The sequence below is a fragment of the Nansenia antarctica genome, assembly GCF_963989245.1.
Source record: "Nansenia antarctica genome assembly, contig: SCAFFOLD_435, whole genome shotgun sequence".
Lineage (NCBI taxonomy): Eukaryota > Metazoa > Chordata > Actinopteri > Argentiniformes > Microstomatidae > Nansenia > Nansenia antarctica.
In genome coordinates, this window is record NW_027662794.1 from 17,501 (window position 1) to 32,500 (window position 15,000).

General features: G+C 47.7%; 1 pseudogene across 1 annotated transcript in view; it reads left to right on the plus strand.

Annotated features, from left to right (window-relative positions):
* The window catches only part of LOC308175457 (calmodulin-binding transcription activator 2-like), a 34,455-nt pseudogene that overhangs the window by 11,460 nt on the left and 7,995 nt on the right, over positions 1-15,000 (plus strand). Inside the window, exons 5-6 of the transcript in view lie at positions 8,282-8,519; positions 10,742-11,172. The product of the transcript in view is annotated as a calmodulin-binding transcription activator 2-like (transcript). The remainder of the gene's footprint in view (positions 1-8,281; positions 8,520-10,741; positions 11,173-15,000) is intronic.

Here is a 15,000-nt window from a genome sequence, read left to right on the forward strand (position 1 = left end):
TCAAATTCATTAATTTCATTTATTTCATTCATTTCATTCATTCATTCATATCAAACCCATAGGTCTCAATTTTATTGTCATGTGTGTTTCCATTAGAGAAACACTCTTCAATGTCCAGGTGTTTGGACACTGTGTTTGATCAATTCGTTCACGAAATGTGCGCCATTATCACTATATATTTTTTATTTTTTTTATTGTGTAATTATATACGTGAAAATGTGCGTTAACTCCTGTCAATCATCATTTCCCTGCTTTTTGATACATGTCATTAAAAAGACCATGTATCAAATTAGCTGCTGTTTGTAATACAATTTTCCCATCTATTCCAAATTTTGTCATTCGTCAAAATTCACTCTGAGTCTCTCTCTCCCTCTCTCTCTGTCTCTCTCTCTCTCTCTCCTACACAGCGAGGGGCAGAGATAAGACCTCAAGGCCATGGTGCTGCTGCCAGCCTTTAAACCTCTCTTGCTCTCCTAGTCTCCTCTCCTCGTCTCCTCTACTCGTCTCCTAGTCTCCTCGTCTCCTCTCCTCGTCTCCTCTACTCGTCTCCTAGTCTCCTCGTCTCCTTTCCTAGTCTCCTAGTCTCCTCGTCTCCTCTCCTTGTCTCCTAGTCTCCTCGTCTCCTCTGCTAGTCTCCTAGTCTCGTCTCCTTGGTTCCTAGTCTCCTCGTCTCCTCTCCTAGTCTCCTAGTCTCCTCGTCTCCTCTGCTAGTCTCCTAGTCTCGTCTCCTTGGTTCCTAGTCTCCTCGTCTCCTCTCCTAGTCTCCTAGTCTCCTCTCCTCGTCTCCTCTTCTCGTCTCCTAGTCTCCTAGTCTCCTCTACTCCTCTACTAGTCTCCTAGTCTCCTACTCCTTTCTCTCCCTCTCTCTGTCTCTCTGTCTCTGTCTCTCTTATCTCTTACTCAAACACACATTCCCTCTCTCTCTCCTGCCTTATCTCTCTCTCTCCTGCTTTCGCTCTCTGTCTCTGTCTCTCTCTCTCTCTCTCTTGCACTCCCACTTGCTCTCTCTGTCACACACTCTTATCTCTTACTCAAACACACATTCCCTCTCTCTCTCCTGCTTTCTCCTGCTTTCTCTCCTTCTCTCTCTCTCCTCACCCTCGTCCTTAAACAACTTTAACATTTCTCTCTCTCTTCACTTCTTGCCCTGTCTTTTCTTTTATAGCTGAAACCACTTCCCTGTAGTTTAAACACAACCATACACACGTCTGTGATTAGTTGAGTCCTCTCATTTCTCTCTCTGTTCCTCACTCTCACACTCTCTTATCTCTTTACACACACACACACCACACTCGCTCTCTGTCTTAAACACACACACTCTCTCTGCTCTCTCTCTGTCACTGAACATACAGTATCCTTAATCTCCTCTAATTCTGACACATACACTTTCTAATTCTACACTTTTGTAATTCTCACTTTCAGTCATAGTTTCAGTTCCATTCTTAGTCTGCTGTTTACCTAACACGAAAAGGATATTCATTTATCTTTCAAAGTGGATTCCTTTCGTATGTCAAACTACTCCACAGTCTAATTTCCATTGTCTACTGTTTACATAGCATAAAAAGATATTCATCTGTCTTTTAAAGTGGATTCTTTTGCATGTCAAACAACTCCTAGTTTGTACAATTTAGGATAGATAGACTTATTCATTTCGATTGCAATCTTTCTTTTTCTATTATAATTCACTTTCATTCATAGTTTCTATTATTTACCGGTCTTTGTTGCTTATGTCTTGGTCTGGATCTCGTCAGCCGTCCTTTTGGAGGAGAAAGGTTCGACATCTAGCCGGCCTGGACCGAATTCAACGTTCCAGGACTTTGTCCGGATCCTGGATCCGGGCTGTCGACAGACTGTCGGCGTTGTCGAGTCTTCTTCCCCCATCAGACGACCTTGAGATCCGGCTCGAAGGACCAAATGTCGGGTTCTGGTTCTGGGCTTAAATGCCATATTCTTATCAGCTTGGTTGTAAAGCAAGCCATGCTTAACCCGTCGCTAGTTCAAACAGACCGTATTAGACTTTAAACAACAAAGAGACACAGAATCAATCATGGTTGTTATTTACTTGCAAGGAGGACGAATATGAGGCCTCTCCTGAGAGGGTGACCCCATATTGGTACTAAATTTCTCCTGAGTAAGCCAGTTTATTTATTCTCTCAGAAAGGCACACATGTGGTTCAGTTCTCATACAGAATGGAAAGGAGGAGTTTGTTCAGAACGAATCATTTAACAAGACGTGGCCGTGAGGCGACCAAAACCTGTTTTCGAATGGGTGAGGAAAAGTTCATGGAAATCTGATAAGAGGGGAGAGAAGGGGCTCAGGGACAAAATGGGTGAATCAATAACAGAGCTAAGAGATAGGCTGTACAAAATTTACACAGTGTTAATCCTGTTTTAACCTTCACAGAATTATATAGAGTATTTAACATTATGTTTTAACCTTATTTAACATTCTGAAAACATTTTCAAACCTATCACAGCCAGAAGCTGCCCTTCTGTCCCGCCTGTGTCCCTCAGCGGGCGTGTGGTTGACAGCCAGAAGCTTCTGTCACGCCTGTGTCCCTCAGCGGGCGTGTGGTTGACAGCCAGAAGCTGCCCTTCTGTCACGCCTGTGTCCCTCAGCGGGCGTGTGGTTGACAGCCAGAAGCTGCCCTTCTGTCACGCCTGTGTCCCTCAGCGGGCCTCCTCAGCCACAGCCAGAAGCTGCCCTTCTGTCACGCCTGTGTCCCTCAGCGGGCGTGTGGTTGACAGCCAGAAGCTGCCCTTCTGTCACGCCTGTGTCCCTCAGCGGGCGTGTGGTTGACAGCCAGAAGCTGCCCTTCTGTCCCGCCTGTGTCCCTCAGCGGGCGTGTGGTTGACAGCCAGAAGCTGCCCTTCTGTCACGCCTGTGTCCCTCAGCGGGCGTGTGGTTGACAGCCAGAAGCTGCCCTTCTGTCCCGCCTGTGTCCCTCAGCGGGCGTGTGGTTGACAGCCAGAAGCTGCCCTTCTGTCACGCCTGTGTCCCTCAGCGGGCGTGTGGTTGACAGCCCCACAAAGCCTCAGCCACAGCCAGAAGCTGCCCTTCTGTCACGCCTGTGTCCCTCAGCGGGCGTGTGGTTGACAGCCAGAAGCTGCCCTTCTGTCCCGCCTGTGTCCCTCAGCGGGCGTGTGGTTGACGGCCCCACAAAGCCTCGGCATCCAGCCTTGGGCATCCCACTTCTGTCACGCCTGTGTCCCTCAGCGGGCGTGTGGTCGACAGCCCCACAAAGCCTCGGCATCCAGCCTTGGGCGTCCCACTTCTATCACGCCTGTGTCCCTCAGCGGGCGTGTGGTTGACAGCCAGAAGCTGCCCTTCTGTCACGCCTGTGTCCCTCAGCGGGCGTGTGGTTGACGGCCCCACAAAGCCTCGGCATCCAGCCTTGGGCGTCCCACTTCTGTCACGCCTGTGTCCCTCAGCGGGCGTGTGGTTGACGGCCCCACAAAGCCTCGGCATCCAGCCTTGGGCGTCCCACTTCTGTCCCGCCTGTGTCCCTCAGCGGGCGTGTGGTTGACAGCCCCACAAAGCCTCGGCATCCAGCCGTGGGCGTCCCACTTCTGTCCCGCCTGTGTCCCTCAGCGGGCGTGTGGTTGACAGCCCCACAAAGCCTCGGCATCCAGCCTTGGGCGTCCCACTTCCGGCCAGGACGGACCTTGACGCCTGCGTCTCTCACTGACTGGTGGGTTGACTCTCTCAGTTCCAGAAGCAGCTGGTCGTTTCCTGCTTGTAGCCACACTGATGGGTTGTCTGGTCGTTTCCTGCTTGTAGCCACACTGATGGGTTGTAGTGGCAGCTGGTCGTTTCCTGCTTGTAGCCACACTGATGGGTTGTAGTGGCAGCTGGTCGTTTCCTCAGGGATTAAAGTTCTCCGTCGCTACGACGGATTTCCGTCAATTTTTTCCAAGTCGCGACGGATTTCCGTCAATTGGCTACATATGTCCAGTGTACTAGAACCACTCTACTACGGAGTGTTTGTCCGTGAATAACACCGGTTATGCCCCGGGGTAGAAACACAAGACTATGGCTGGATAAGGTCTACAGGTCTCCACGGTCATTTTAAGCCGTCAACCAGCCCGCTACGACCACGGGAAGTCATGTTAAAAGTGAAGTTACTTCTGTTAAACTGGCGCTAAGCTAACATCGCTAGTCGCTAACTCCCTCCTGGCCTTAAAGAGACAAGCGCCCTTTTCTCATCTCAATCTCAAAGAGCTTCATTAGCTCACCACATCTACACATTTGGTCCCACACACTCCAGATTTGAACCCAAGGTTCTACCCAGGGTTAGTTACCCCTGGTAGAAAGCCCTTTGCTCTCAGACCTTCAGAACCCATTGAAAGTAGTGGAGGTACTCCAGAAGTCCAAATGCATCTCTAACCCTAGGAAACCCTAGGAAGCCCTAACCCTAATGGCATGAAAATGCAACATGTTGTACTCCCTGTACCCCTGTACGTGTGAGAACATGTCTTTTTACACTAGGCACTTCACATCAAGCATTAGAGCTCCCTACAGGTTCCCGCTAGCTCGCGTGCAAGGCCTCCCAGGAATGGCCTAGGACTCTGAAAGTTGATTTGGTACAATGTAGGGATACAATCAAGGAGTGTGTAGAGTTTGGTGACTGTGACTCTTTCCATGCCCGTTCCCTGGGCCCAAACGTACGCCAGCAGCAGCCACCCACTTTAATGAAGGCTTTTCCGGCCTAGTGGTTAAAGGAAGGTTAAAGGACTTTAGCTCAGCAACCACAAGTGCCACAGACACGGTTCAGATATTTTACGAATCGGCTCGGCCCCACCGACAGGCCACACCCACTTTCATACAAGCCACTCCCCCTAATTGTCTAAGCCACACCCATTATCTGATTATTTGTATGTCAGTCAACCCTTGCAATAAGTATCAATTTTATTTCATGAATTGAAAACAGCATTGATATCACATAAATCAGAATCAGAATCAGAAGACTTTTATTGCCATGACATGTAAACATGTTAGGAATTTGGTTTGGAACAATGGAGCACGGTTTACAGCAGGACAGGTGCAAGACAGGACAAGACAGTGCAAACCAACATCGAAGTGCAAGAGTCATAATTAATATAAATATAAAGTGCAGAGATCAAGTGTTCAAGTGTTCATATCCAGACAGTCCAGTGGGGGTGGAGGGAGGGTAGATAGATAGATAGGGGGTCAGGTCAGGGGGGGGGGGGGGGGCAGCGGCATTTAGGAGCCGGATGGCTGTGGGGAAAAAGCTGTTTGTATGTCGGGCCTTCACAGTTTTTAGGGACCGCACCCTCCTGCCTGAGGGGAGCGGGGCGAAGAGACCGTGTCCTGGGTGTGCGGGGTCAGCCCAAAGCCCTACTTTTAAACAGGGCCTCAAGGGGGGGCAAAGGGCAGCCAATCACCCTCTCCGCCGAGCGTATCACATAAAAGCAAACTGGCAATAGAAAAGCTGTTCAAAAGAATCTTCTTCCCTTAAAACGCTAACGTTATAAAATACAAACATATAGTGGAGGTTAAAATGAGAATATGACTTGGCTTGAACAAATTTTCAGTCAGGAGATTTTTTTTTGCTTTAATCCCTGTTTCCTGCTTGGAGCCACACTGATGGGTTGTAGTGGCAGCTGCAGCCTGGTCGTTTCCTGCTTGTAGCCACACTGATGGGTTGTAGTGGCAGCTGCAAGGCATTCTTCCCGAAGAGGCCCGTGTCAGAGAGGCACCTCGGTAGCCCCAGCCACTTTCGGATGAATGAATTGGCTTTCCCATCCATCTTGCCTGTTGTGGATGAGGGAATCTCACTCATTTTCAGCGGCCACATTATCCTCCTGTAGATCCACACCTTGTACTTCCCCGGGAGTTGGCTTTGATCGATCCTTGCGAGGCCTTCTGAGAGCTGCTCTCCCCGTTTGCTCGTCGGAGAGCTCTGCTGTGTACTGTCTTCCCAGGCTTCTGATGGGATGCTCAGACAAAAGTGGGATTCTGTCGCCCCCGGCAACGAAGATTGTGCCGTCGTTTCTGACTCCCCTCCTGAGAGACAGGCTGCGGGACTTGGCAGGCTTGATGTTCATTCTTGCCCAGGACATTAGCTCATCCATCCTTTTCAGCAATCTGCATGTACATGGTGCTGTCTGAAGGAGGCTGGTGATGTCGTCCATGTAGCCCCTCAGTGGTGGTAGCTTCTGTCCGGATGGTAGTTTGATCCCTCCCACAGTTTGTCAGCGTCTTTGAGCCTCGGAAAAGCGCTATATAAATTCAATGAATTATTATTATTATTATTATAAGGATGATTTTGAAGGCTGCCACAAACAGAATGGGAGAAATGGCGCTAAGGCGACGCACCCCATGGAGATTCCCACCTCTAACTGCTGCCACCCGGTGATGAAGTCCTGGAGGGTGAAGCACAACTGCACATCCTTCAAATAGCTTGCTACCAAGTTCTTAATACTGGAGGGCATGTGGAAAAACTCCATGGGATAGCTGATCAGCTGATGTGGAACTGACCCATAGGCATTGGCGAGGTCGAGCCAGATGACATGCAGGTCCGTCTTCTCGCGCTTGGCCTTTTGGATCTGTTTCCAGATCATTGCAAAGTGTTCTACACAAGCCTGGGACTCCTGCCTTCTGGCAGTTGGTGTCGATGTAGGCAAGGCAAGGCAAGGCAAGGCAAGGCAAGTTTATTTGTGCAGAACATTTCATACAACAGGGGCAATTCAAAGTGCTTAACATACATTATTTAAAAATACAGCAAGAGGAGCACAAGAAAATAAAAATTACAATGAATAAAAGCAAATATAAGAAGTAAATAGATAAAACATTTAAAAAGACAATAGTTAATGGAAGAAAGACATTGATAGAAGTGTTTAACTGTTTAATCATAACTGGTGCAAAGCATGAAGGTTTTTAGCTTAGATGTAAATATTTTAAGGGTTTGGGCCTGTTTGATTTCTTCAGGGAGTTTGTTCCAGGAGCATGCAGCAGCGTGACTGAAAGCTGCTGCACCGTGTTTTGTTTTTACTCTTGGAATTATTAGCTGATTAGTCTCAGCTGACCTTAGGGGCCTTGCTGGAATATAGGGTGGGAGGAGATCTGATATGTATTTTGGTCCAAGACCATTTTGTGATTTGTGTGTAATTAGGAGGATTTTGAATTCAATTCTCTGAGAGACTGGTAGCCAGTCTCGATGTAGCCATTTTCCATCAGGTAGCTTGTCGTCCTTTTGGCCAGTACAGAGAAGATCTTCCCTTCCACATTTAACAGGCCGATGCTCCTGAATTGGCCAATGTCTTTGGAGTTCTCTTCAGTAGGAGTTCTCATCCTCGGGGATGAAGACCGCTACTGCTCTTTGCCACTCAGGTGGAATATATTGCTTTTTCCACACAGTTCTCATAAGGTACCATAGCAGCTCTAGCACTTTGGGGCAGTTCTTATAGAGCTTGTAGGGTACTCCATTGGGGCCCGGTGCTGATGAAGACCGTGCCTTCTCCACAACGTGTCGGACTTCGCTGAGCTTGGGGGGCATGATGTTGAACTGGGATGTTGGCAGTTTGGGCCGAGGTACATACCCAGGTGTTCCTCGTGGGACGTTCCTTACAGAGGTACATACCCAGGTGTTCCTCGTGGGACGTTCCTTACAGAGGTACAGACCCAGGTGTTCCTCGTGGGACGTTCCTTATCTGACATGCTGCTCCAGCTGCTCCTTGGGGATTTCCAGCTTCCCGCTCTTTTCCTCCTCCAGCAGCTGTCTGCTTGAATGGGTCTTTGAAGAAGTTGGCTCTTTCTTTTTCTTTCCGTTTCCTACGTTAACGGATCCGTTCAGCTCTGCGCAGATTGGCCAGCCTCTGCCTGATCTCTTCCCACAGTGCTTTCAGGCCATCTTTCTCCTCCTGAGTTGCCTTCCTCCAGTTCTTACAGAGTTGTCGTCGTCTCTGCACCAGCTGGCCTTTTCTCTCCTTCCTTTCTCTCTCGGGGCAGTTCTCTGCTTGCTGGAGACTTCGCCGAACCGGTCTTTGCACTCCTGGTATAGGATGTCCCCAAACAGGTTAAGCCTGGACTTTGCCCCTCCTCGCAACGACCCCTCCAATATCCGGAAACAGTCTGTGCAGTTTGGTGATCTCTCATCCAACTTGCTCACTGTTTCCAATGGGGTGCCACAGGGTTCGGTCTTGGGGCCAATTCTCTTCACCATTTATATCAATGAAATAGGATTAATCTCTAATGCTACTCCCCCTCCCCCCCCCCCTCCCCTCCCCTCCCCCCTCCCCCCCCCCCCCCCTCCTCCAGATGTGGGCGTGTGCTCTGGGCCACCAGGGGGCTGCAGAGCTGCTGTATGGCTGGAGCGCCGTTGCCATGGGGATGCCTGACTCGCTAGGCCGCCTCCCCCTCGCCGTGGCTCGCTCCCGGGGCCACACCCGCCTGGCCCGCGCCCTGGAGGACCTCCACACACACACACACACCCCGCCCACGCCACAGCAGCCCCCCCCCACCCCGCCCTCTCCACTCTCCACCAGCCCAGACACAGGTAAGACACACACACACACACACACAGATGCTTTTTAGCTCATTCTAACAGTGTCATAGCAAAGGTTCTGAATACTTATGGACATGTGGTATTCCTGTATTTTAATTTTAATAAATTGACTGAAATAAAAAAAATTAAAAAAAAGTATACACTACCGTTCAAAAGTTTGGGGTCACCCAGACAATTTCATGTTTTCCATGAAAACACACTTTTACTTATCAAACGAGTTGCAAAGTGAATAGAAAATATAGTCAAGACATTGACATGGTTAGAAATAATGATTTTTATTTGGAATAATAATTTTGTCCTTCAAACTTTGCTTTCGTCAAAGAATGCTCCCTTTGCAGCAATTACAGCATTGCAGACCTTTGGCATTCTAGCTGTTAATTTGTTGAGGTAATCTGAAGAAATGTCACCCCACGCTTCCTGAAGCACCTCCCACAAGTTGGATTGGCTTGATGGGCACTTCTTGCGTACCATACGGTCAAGCTGCTCCCACCACAGCTCAATGGGGTTGAGATCTGGTGACTCCGCTGGCCACTCCATTACAGACAGAATACCAGCTGCCTGCTTCTTCCCTAAATAGTTCTTGCATAATTTGGAGGTGTGCTTTGGGTCATTGTCCTGTTGTAGGAGGAAATTGGCTCCAATCAAGCGCTGTCCACAGGGTATGGCATGGCGTTGCAAAATTGAGTGATAGCCTTCCTTATTCAAAATCCCTTTTACCTTGTACAAACCTCCCACGTTACCAGCACCAAAGCAGCCCCAGACCATCAGGTTACCTCCACCATGCTTGACAGATGGCGTCAGGCACTCTTCCAGCATCCTTTCACTTGTTCTGCATCTCACAAATGTTCTTCTGTGTGATCCAAACACCTCAAACCTCGATTTGTCTGTCCATAACACCTTTTTCCAATCTTCCTCTGTCCAATGTCTGTGTTCTTTTGCCCATATTAATCTTTTCCTTTTATTGGCCAGTCTCAGATATGGCTTTTTCTTTGCCACTCTGCCTAGAAGGCCAGCATCCCGGAGTCGCCTCTTCACTGTAGACGTTGACACTGGCGTTTTGTGGGTACCATTTAATGAAGCTGCCAGTTCAGGCCCTGTGAGGCGTCTATTTCTCAAACTAGAGACTCTAATGTACTTGTCTTCTTGCTCAGTTGTGCACCGGGGCCTCCCACTTCTCTTTCTACTCTGGTCAGAGCCTGTTTGTGCTGTTCTCTGAAGGGAGTAGTACACACCGTTGTAGGACATGTTCAGTTTCTTGGCAATTTCTCACATGGAATAGCCTTCATTTCTAAGAACAAGAATAGACTGTTGAGCTTCATATGAAAGTTCTCTTTTTCTGGCCATTTTGAGAGTATAATCGAACCCACAAATGTGATGCTCCAGATACTCAACTAGCTCAAAGGAAGGCCATTTGTATAGCTTCTCTAACCAGCAAAACTGTTTTCAGCTGTGCTAACATAATTGCACAAGGGTTTTCAAGGTTTTTTCGAATCATCCATTAGGTTTTTAACGCGATTAGCAAACACAATGTACCATTAGAACACTGGAGTGACGGTTGCTGGAAATGGGCCTCTACACACCTATGTAGATATTCCATTAAAAACCAGATGTTTGCAGCTAGAATAGTAATTTTCCACATTAACAATGTATAGAGTGTATTTCTGTATTATCTTCATTGAAAAAAACTGTGCTTTTCTTTAAAAAATAAGGACATTTCTAAGTGACCCCAAACTTTTGAACGGTAGTGTATAACACAACAAAATGTGGAAAAAAGTGGTCTGAATATATTTCAGAAAACCCTATCAGAAAAAGACCAAAAGGGGCGCTTAGGTGGCGTAGCGGGTTAAGCGTTGACCATGTAACCGCAGGGTCCCCGGTTCGATTCCGGCCGGGGACATATCCTGCATGTCATCCCTCCTCTCTCTCACCCATCCTTCCTGTCTTAATCTCTACTGTATCTGTCAAATAAAAATGAAAAAGACCAAAAAACACAGAAAACATAAATATAACTAATATTCACCAACTCTCTCTCTCTGTCTCTCTCTCTCTCTGTGTCTCTCCCTTTCTCTCTCTATCTCTGTCTGTCTCTCTCTGTCTGTCTCTCTCTCTGTCTCTCTCTCTGTCTGTCTCTGTCTCTCTGTCTCTCTCTGTCTGTCTGTCTCTCTCTCTCTCTGTTACCCTCTCCCCCCTCTCCTCCCTCTCTCCCCCCCCAGGTCTCAGTTCCTCCAGCAGCGTCCCCTCCCCCAGCGACCCCCCCTCCCCCTCTCCCCCCTCCCCCTCTCCCCCCTCCCCCTCTCCCAGCTCCGCCTACTCCAGTGGCTCCGCCCCCCTCTACAGCCCCCCCGACCCCATGGACACCTCCCCTTCCTCCCCCTCCCGCTCCTCCTCCCCCTCCTCCTCCCCCTCCTCCTCCTCCTCCCTCCCCCTCTCTCCCACCTCCCCCCCCGCCCCCCCCCTGCCCCCCCCCAGGGAGCCTCTTTTCCTGATGGACTACGAGCCGACCTCCCCCCCCCCCGGACCCCACGCACACACACACTCCCGCCGCTCGCACACGCACACGCACACACACACGTTGGAGGAGCAACTGCTGAGCTACAGCGAGAACGCAGAGAACGAGGAGGAGGACGAGGAGGAGGATCTACAGGTGAGACACACACACACACACACACACACACACACACTGTGTCCTGTTTATGAACACAGAGCTCTGGTTGGCTGGTCTGTTTATGAACACAGAGCTCTGGTTGGCTGGTCTGTTTAGGAACACAGAGCTCTGGTTGGCTGGTCTGTTTATGAACACAGAGCTCTGGTTGGCTGGTCTGTTTACGAACACAGAGCTATGGGCCCTATTCCACAAAGCTCGATAAAGTTCTAAGCCTCGATAAAGTTTTAAGCCTCGAAAATGTTAGCTTGCGTTCGGTGCCATCAACGTGGCTCAAATAATTCGCTGCTTGGTTGAGCTCCTTCTGAGTCAGATATAACTAGCCTGGTCCCGACCAGGCTAAAACACAGGCTATAGTGAGACGTGCGTCAAAAAAGGCTCACAGGCGGAAACTACATCCCGAACGACAGTTCCTCCCTAGGAAATATTAGTTCCCACTTCACACGAGATAGATAGATTAGATAGTTTGACTGTGTGATAGATAGATAATTTGATATTTTGAAAGTGTGATCGATCGATAGATAGTTTGATTGTGTGATAGATAACTTGATATTTTGAAATTGTGATAGATAGATCGATATATCAATAAAGAAAAGAGTGTAAAAAAAAAAGGTAATTGTCTCAACTAGCATTGCCGTCATCACAGCGGTCTGGCTGGCGTAGTGGTTAAGGCTGCGGACTCGAGTTCCAAAGGTTGCGAGTTCGAGACTTGACTTAGTCATTCTTTTTTCTTTTTTTTACATTTAACCGAAGATTTCATGCAAAGGTTTCAAACACCATTGTAATCGTGTCAGTTCTTGTAAATTAGCCTGCACCATAATTTTATAGCCTACAATACTTTTTTAGATGGGATTTTAGATTAGATTCAGACAACGAAATGCAGTAAAAAGTGTGTCTAAAGAGGGATTCGAACCACTGATATAAAATGACGAATAAATCCTATGGCAGCGGTCGATACCACTAGGCCATTGTGGCAATATGACGGTTTGTAGCCTGCTGCGGATATCACCACAGTAGTAATATTCATTTATTAAAATATGAACATATAACAATAACTGGGGCTAGTATGACCTACGCATTTAATCGGTCAGCAATTTCTTGCCAAACCATTTCCCTCGCCTTGTTAATTGCGGCAGTATTGCACTATTTTACATCTTATTTTTCCGTCTTCATAAAAATCAATAATTCGGAATGCTGCGCAAATGTAGTACCCCTGCAGAGTGGAGTATCTTCATTTCGACAGATCGACACTTCAGGGCTTTTTATGTCTGCGTGCACGCGCCCATATCGAAGATTTGTAAGCCTGTCTTCTGTGAACACTGATGACACAAGGCTGATCCTCGTTCGAGGAATCACCTGAGGCTTGAATTCCAATCTCGAGTCTCCTGAGCGCCGCATTTATTTATATCGCAGCTAAACTGATCCACCTTTAGTGGAATGACCCCCTGGTTGGCTGGTCTGTTTAGGAACACAGAGCTCTGGTTGGCTGGTCTGTTTACGAACACAGAGCTCTGGTTGGCTGGTCTGTTTATGAACACAGAGCTCTGGTTGGCTGGTCTGTTTATGAACACAGAGCTCTGGTTGGCTGGTCTGTTTATGAACACAGAGCTCTGGTTGGCTGGTCTGTTTATGAACACAGAGCTCTGGTTGGCTGGTCTGTTTATGAACACAGAGCTCTGGTTGGCTGGTCTGTTTATGAACACAGAGCTCTGGTTGGCTGGTCTGTTTATGAACACAGAGCTCTGGTTGGCTGGTCTGTTTATGAACACAGAGCTCTGGTTGGCTGGTCTGTTTAGGAACACAGAGCTCTGGTTGGCTGGTCTGTTTATGAACACAGAGCTCTGGTTGGCTGGTCTGTTTACGAACACAGAGCTCTGGTTGGCTGGTCTGTTTATGAACACAGAGCTCTGGTTGGCTGGTCTGGTTAGGAACACAGAGCTCTGGTTGGCTGGTCTGTTTATGAACACAGAGCTCTGGTTGGCTGGTCTGTTTATGAACACAGAGCTCTGGTTGGCTGGTCTGTTTACGAACACAGAGCTCTGGTTGGCTGGTCTGTTTATGAACACAGAGCTCTGGTTGGCTGGTCTGTTTATGAACACAGAGCTCTGGTTGGCTGGTCTGTTTATGAACACAGAGCTCTGGTTGGCTGGTCTGTTTATGAACACAGAGCTCTGGTTGGCTGGTCTGTTTATGAACACAGAGCTCTGGTTGGCTGGTCTGTTTATGAACACAGAGCTCTGGTTGGCTGGTCTGTTTACGAACACAGAGCTCTGGTTGGCTGGTCTGTTTACGAACACAGAGCTATGGGCCCTATTCCACAAAGCTCGATAAAGTTCTAAGCCTCGATAAAGTTTTAAGCCTCGAAAATGTTAGCTTGCGTTCGGTGCCATCAACGTGGCTCAAATAATTCGCTGCTTGGTTGAGCTCCTTCTGAGTCAGATATAACTAGCCTGGTCGCGACCAGGCTAAAACACAGGCTATAGTGAGACGTGCGTCAAAAAAGGCTCACAGGCGGAAACTACATCCCGAACGACAGTTCCTCCCTAGGAAATATTAGTTCCCACTTCACACGAGATAGATAGATTAGATAGTTTGACTGTGTGATAGATAGATAATTTGATATTTTGAAAGTGTGATCGATCGATAGATAGTTTGATTGTGTGATAGATAACTTGATATTTTGAAATTGTGATAGATAGATCGATATATCAATAAAGAAAAGAGTGTAAAAAAAAAAGGTAATTGTCTCAACTAGCATTGCCGTCATCACAGCGGTCTGGCTGGCGTAGTGGTTAAGGCTGCGGACTCGAGTTCCAAAGGTTGCGAGTTCGAGACTTGACTTAGTCATTCTTTTTTCTTTTTTTTACATTTAACCGAAGATTTCATGCAAAGGTTTCAAACACCATTGTAATCGTGTCAGTTCTTGTAAATTAGCCTGCACCATAATTTTATAGCCTACAATACTTTTTTAGATGGGATTTTAGATTAGATTCAGACAACGAAATGCAGTAAAAAGTGTGTCTAAAGAGGGATTCGAACCACTGATATAAAATGACGAATAAATCCTATGGCAGCGGTCGATACCACTAGGCCATTGTGGCAATATGACGGTTTGTAGCCTGCTGCGGATATCACCACAGTAGTAATATTCATTTATTAAAATATGAACATATAACAATAACTGGGGCTAGTATGACCTACGCATTTAATCGGTCAGCAATTTCTTGCCAAACCATTTCCCTCGCCTTGTTAATTGCGGCAGTATTGCACTATTTTACATCTTATTTTTCCGTCTTCATAAAAATCAATAATTCGGAATGCTGCGCAAATGTAGTACCCCTGCAGAGTGGAGTATCTTCATTTCGACAGATCGACACTTCAGGGCTTTTTATGTCTGCGTGCACGCGCCCATATCGAAGATTTGTAAGCCTGTCTTCTGTGAACACTGATGACACAAGGCTGATCCTCGTTCGAGGAATCACCTGAGGCTTGAATTCCAATCTCGAGTCTCCTGAGCGCCGCATTTATTTATATCGCAGCTAAACTGATCCACCTTTAGTGGAATGACCCCCTGGTTGGCTGGTCTGTTTACGAACACAGAGCTCTGGTTGGCTGGTCTGTTTATGAACACAGAGCTCTGGTTGGCTGGTCTGTTTATGAACACAGAGCTCTGGTTGGCTGGTCTGTTTATGAACACAGAGCTCTGGTTGGCTGGTCTGTTTATGAACACAGAGCTCTGGTTGGCTGGTCTGTTTATGAACACAGAGCTCTGGTTGGCTGGTCTGTTTATGAACACAGAGCTCTGGTTGG